The sequence below is a fragment of the Bombus vancouverensis genome, chromosome 1 (genome assembly GCF_051014615.1).
Source record: "Bombus vancouverensis nearcticus chromosome 1, iyBomVanc1_principal, whole genome shotgun sequence".
Classification (NCBI taxonomy): Eukaryota; Metazoa; Arthropoda; class Insecta; order Hymenoptera; family Apidae; genus Bombus; species Bombus vancouverensis.
In genome coordinates, this window is record NC_134911.1 from 7,413,269 (window position 1) to 7,419,478 (window position 6,210).

The window sequence follows — 6,210 nt, forward strand, 5'->3', positions numbered from 1 at the left end:
TCTCGAGAAGCATTTTTCTTGCATTCATTGTACACTTCGCTGGTTGCTAATATTGGTAAAAAATATACATGTATAATTAATTATTTACAATAAAAAACATTTCAAAACAAATGACAAATATTTCAATTAAATTTATAAACAATAAAACTCCTAACAAACTATCAAAAATATTAATCGAATTTTAAATATCCTTTATAATTTTTAAACAATATAAAACAAAATAGTAAAAAATAATGTTTAGTTATTTCACATAAAAATGATTAAGAAATTGCAATTGATTGAATTCGTATAGTGGGACAAATTAGAATTAATCTACATTCTCATTAAATTACATATTTCCACAAACACAAACTCTATTTTTAAGATTATAGAGTTATATAGTGTATAAACTAGGCCGAGATTGCGCAACTATAACACATAAGTGACTCGTAGCAACTGTATGTGTTTGAAGGAGAACGCATTCTCGCGTAGATGCTTCTTTTTACGGAATCCTCCTCGGACGCGTAACACGGGCCATAATGCCATGTTATGGAACTTTGCCATTGTATTGTTTCCGTGGATCTATTTGCGATACACGAGTGTTTCTTTCAGCACATTCACCTATGACCCCAGTCGTCGAGTTTGGTATGAAAGCTAACCTTAAATCCTTACATCAGTCCTATTTTCAGTAGTATATAAAATTTGTTCGAACTTTCAATGATTTTGAGTTTTCAAGTTGATTTGTTTCATTACAGATAACATTCTTTAGCAGTAATAATAAAAAGATGTCTATGTTTTAAAATAATAGGCATACAATAATTTTGTCTATATGAATAGACTTTATGAAAACAGAAGCTATTAATTATTGTTTACACGTTTCTGACGGCCTATTAACTGTTTAAAATAAAAATAACATTGTTTAATAATAAAAAGATAAGAATGTAATAGGTACATACGAACATAATAATTTTTTCTATTCATAGATAGAAATTATGATATTATTGTTATTTTTCGAACATATATTTATTATTAATCAAGATTCTTTACTATCTTTTGATAAATTCCAGTAAATCTAAAACTCTCTACTAATGTTTTATTTATACCCTTCACCTAGGTAAACCTAAACGACCACCTGTACATACAAGATTTCCATTTTGCTTATCTCCTAACTTAAACCCACCAAAAAAGGCACCTCGAGTACATGCGAGGTGTGCAAGGTGTTCGTGCGCCGTGGAATGTAGGAAAGAATGGCCATGGAAGGAATGGCAGACCCACTGGCCATAATATTGAGCTACGCACACGCAACTGCTTGCCATTCCATATACACTTAGCGCCTTCGTCGATGTTTTAATGACGACACTGTCATGGAAACGTATTCTGCAGGCAGAATCATGGAGTCCTTCTGTCCTTTCTTCGTGGTGGAGCGCGGAGGCATTCCTTACAGCCCCCCGTAACATGTTATCACGTCAACTTATGTAATGTTAAAAATTTGACTATGTTTGATAGTAAAAGATTCTTAACTTCGAATATGTTGAACTCATTGAGATAAGCTGAAACCAATTTACTTTTAACAGATGAATAACTTCTCTATTTTGCAAAAAAAAAGATGAAAGCTTTAATATTCTTTGCACGGTTTAAATTGTCACACTTTGTTACTACTACATTGTTACACTGTGTAGTATTATACTTAATACTGCTTAAACACTGTTCGATGCGTTTCCTGACCCCTTGAAGTTAACTATGTATGTATATAGAATGTTGGTGAGACGACGGGAATCTTTTCACCCGGCTCTCACCCGGAAACCTCAACAGCGTTAAACGTGGCAGTATTAAATATTGGATTGCCAGATAAGTCTTAAACCTTTCAGAGGTCACATTTTTGCTCAGAAAGAAGAAAAATTCTGTATGAATGGCATAATGGAACTATTCAATAGGTGGCAGAATATTATTGAATAAAGTGGTGCATATTTGATTTAATTATATTATTACAAAGTGTTCAAAGTATAATTCATACTAGAAAAGCTTCAAGACTTATCTGATAATCCAATATAATATTGCACAGTGTAACAATGTTAAGTGTAAAAAAAATGAAGATTATATTGAGGATTGGATACATTATTTCAGGTAAAACTCGGCAAAGTTTCTGCTATCCAGAACGAATCTTGACCTCTCCTTGTGCGTTTCGTCTCATTTAAATCACGGGACTGAATGAAATCTCGTTTTCCCGTTACATGGAATCTGATTCATGCGCGAATCACGCCGATCGGCGTGGAAAGAGAACGCATTCTTCTCTAGCCGCTTCTATCCACCGTATCTTCGGCCATTCTAGATGCTGGACACTTTGTAGATACGTCCAAATAACGTTCCAAATACAGAGAATCAACGAGCAAACATTGGTGTCACGAAACAAAGGAACCCTCTTATCCGGCTACGAGGAACGCGAATGCAAAGAATTCATTATTCAATCACGCCTCCGGTACTCGTGTTGTGCCTATTATTGAGTACACGGGCTTTTGTAAGAAAATTCTTACGAGATCCCGATGAGTGATCGTTGGATATGCGAAGTTATATAGCGTCACGCGTATCGGACTTTTTGCGGTGAGGTGGTGACAGTCTGAGCTGGAATTAATAACAAAAAAATGCATCTATAAGATTAGTTTACTAGGCTTATAAAATTGGAGGAATTTTATAGCGTTGATCCTTGATGACCTTGATTCATTAATTGAATTCATAAATGGTGAAACCATTAGCAAGAAATTGCTAGACTATGGAACATTAAAACATTTTATATTAATAAGTGATTATTGAACTGAAAAACATAAAAATATTTTATATAGATTAATTTTTAAGCTAGAATAATATGAAATTAGTTTATGCTATATACATTTAGTAGTTAATGAGACCACAGATTTAACAGTATGAAAGAAAGAGAAAATATTGAAGAATACAGTGTGGCTTATAATGCGCCAACAGTAGAGAGAACTAAAAAGGGTGGTTAAAAGAACATAAAGAGTGTAGAAAGTCACTAAAATAACAGTAGAATCCTGCAAGATCACAAATAAAAAGAAGCCCAACTGTACATGATAAGGTAATGAAAAATATAATATCAATATCTAATAACAAAATGTTACAATTATAACCTTAAAAGAAAGAAGCTAACCTATTTCTGTGCCAGGAACAGAAACCAAGACAGACCAAAAGAGCAAAGAAGAGAAATGACGGTAGTGTTCGTTGCGTGAAGATGCATCGAAAATTTCACCTGACCAGCAATGGTCAATTTCACGGATAGCAAGAGCGTACCAGAGACTGAATCGCGCGAGTTAATCATACGCGACGCAAGTAGGCCGACCTGGGCAAAAACAAACGATATGCGCACGCGGCCGTGCCGCGTGCGATACATATAATTGGCCAACGTATTGCTAGCGGCTCGTGAAGTATTCCAGCAAATCCGACATACATTCCAGCGCGGATCCCGGCTACTTACGTTCCGCCTCGCTGTGGAATGCAGTCACCTTGTGGCAGGTGTACGGTGTACCGAACGTCCTCAAACATTTCAACCTCCTACTTTCCCCGATTTGAATTCAAATGCGTCTTCGTTGCGGCAAGTGGGAGCAACGGGATCTGGCTGAACCAGTCGTTTCGGGATTGGTCTTCCCTCGTTGTACCATTGAAGCACTGAAACATTGATTATTGTTTGATATCTGATTTTTAGAGGTTTTTGATATTAAAAGAAATAAGATTGATTGGATATTCATCCTTAATTAATGAACTGTGCATAGTTATGCAAGTTCGTATTTTTATGAATGCACCCATATGAAAGAATACAGCATAAACAGAGAGAGATTGACACGTTATATAGCTTTCAATAAGAGAACTACTACGACGAATAGTGGGGTTAGTGGCCTTGAACGGTCAAATATTTTTCACTGCCTATTCACACTTAACTCCACACTTCTCCTGCATAACACAATGCAATGCCCTACATCATAACAACATAAACTACATTACAATAATGGACTACAATATAACAACAACAAAACTACATTATAATACTAATAATAAACCTATAAGAATACATATATCTAATTTCACGGTTCATCTTCTTTTATTTCATCAGTCAGAAACAGCTTGCTTTTTCATAATCTTATATGATAACACCTTTTGCATCCTGGTGACGAATGGTTATCTGTATACTATTACTATAAATTATAATCGTCCTATGTAGCACAAAAGTATTACAGTAATTGTCCTAAATGTACCTCAGGTGAATACTTCAACTTGCATAGAAGCAATTTGGATAGGCAACCAATGATCTATTGAAGAAAATAAATGAAAAAAACCAATGGAATGGAATAATTTTAGGTTAGATATACACGAATACGAATCGAACTAACGGGTCCATGGAGCTCGTTTACGCGACCTCTGGGCGGTCATCTCGTGGTTAAATGCGCGAGAGGCTTTCTCCGTGGATCGGAATGCGGCCTCTCCCTCTGACCGGCTCTCTGACTTGCTTCGAGGATAGCCATGGAGCTGTACGTCGGCTTCCAGGTTCGCTCTTTACTGATTCTAGTTTCCCCATGGCCACATGCCGGAAAATCGGATACCGGTTACTTCTTTCTCGAAATATAGTTGGTAAAGTTTATATTTCTAACCTATCAACAGTTCAATGTAAACAGATCTTACGCCGCACGTGTGTTGGATTTTGTACAATTTTCTGGATAACAAGTGTCTGACTAAAGGACTGAAAGTCTGAGCAAGTGTTTGATGATGAAGTTTTTTTCTATTGATTAAAAATTTCTTAATTCGTGTACTCATTCTATCTATTATTCTTAATTCTATACCGAAATGATAAGTGTTTGGAAATTTTGAAATTGAAATTCCGAAGAAGCTTCTGATTAAATTTAACGTTCAATGGATTAAAAATTATCTACTTCCAACTTTCATGTTTGTTTGGAGATGACGAAATATTAGAAAATCTGAAAAGAAATGAATTTTATAATTCACTAAGCATTTGTTATGAGCTGCGGTCTATCAAAAGTAAAGTAGTTTTTTATAATTGAAATCAGAGGCTGTGTAGAAATATGTGCAACTGATACTCCAATAATCTTAGATTGCAAAATGTTGCCTCGCTGGTGACTCAGTAATTAAGCATTTCCAGAGCGATAACTAGCGAAAAATTATCCACGCGTAGAGCATTTCGATTAGAGATCAACTACATACTGCGACATGATACCGTACACACATGCGGACAGATAATTTGGTCGGTAATTTAGTTAGATACTGAACAAAAAGGCTTATATGTATCTCTAGATTATTTGACTCCTGCATTCTTGAATCCTGATATCTTCGAAATATTTCACTCTAGGATTATGTACTTTGACTTTCTTCGATTTTGGATTTTTTGAGCTTTTGGATCTTTAGACTATTTATTCCTATTTTCCCTTTAAAACTGGAATTATGGTGCCTACACTTTCAAATATTTCGAATTTTAGACTATTTATTTTGGTTCTTAGAATTTTCTCAAATTCCAATTTCCTAGAAAGAATTTATAACTTCTCAAAACGTCGATACCATTTGGTAACAAACTTTTACCAGGCATAAAGCGCAAGACCTGTTTGCCAGTCTGTACGCAGCCTAAGGCGCGAATGAACACCACTCGATCAAGCTGTAGACCGCCGCGTGCCTGAACAGCTCGCTTTCCATTCCGATAGAGAGGTTTTGCTCATGCTGTTACAAGTTAAAATGTACAGGCTCTGGTATAAACAGCAGATCTAATTTGCGCTTGACGGGCACGTTTACTACGCGAGTAATCGAAGTTGAATGAAATTTAGTTTTCGTTCGAAGGATACCTCTCCCGATGGATCGACGATATCAGAATACTGATTTGCCTCGAAGGCTGAATTGCATAAATTTTTCGCGATCAGAAACGCAAACTCGTTGAGCAAGTAGAGATTCGCGGCTGATCGTTGCCTTCTTTTACTTCATCGGCCGAACTCACGTCGCTTTTCCATAATCGTCGTAAGCATCTTGTGCCTTCTGCATCCTAATGGCGAATGGTTATATTATTTTTAATAATACAATCTTGTTATCAAAGATAGATGATAGTTTTGAAAAATATTTTAATATCATTGTTGTTAACATCACGTTGTAGAATCGGATAAAAGGATTTGGACAGTCTGTGAGATGAGTTGGTAACCTTGGTGACAACAAGTACGACTTCCAAATTTGAAC

General features: G+C 35.7%; 1 long non-coding RNA gene across 2 annotated transcripts; it reads left to right on the forward strand.

Moving 5' to 3' along the window:
• The first annotated feature begins 431 nt into the window (after positions 1–431).
• Positions 432–3,284, forward strand: LOC143303319 (uncharacterized). Of its 2 annotated transcripts, none has more exons than XR_013059506.1 (4): positions 432–624; positions 735–927; positions 1,094–3,067; positions 3,161–3,284. It is a non-coding gene; the product is annotated as an uncharacterized LOC143303319 (long non-coding RNA). The 2 variants fall into 2 exon arrangements; XR_013059504.1 differs by having other exon boundaries at positions 3,155–3,227.
• The last annotated feature ends 2,926 nt before the right edge of the window (positions 3,285–6,210 follow it).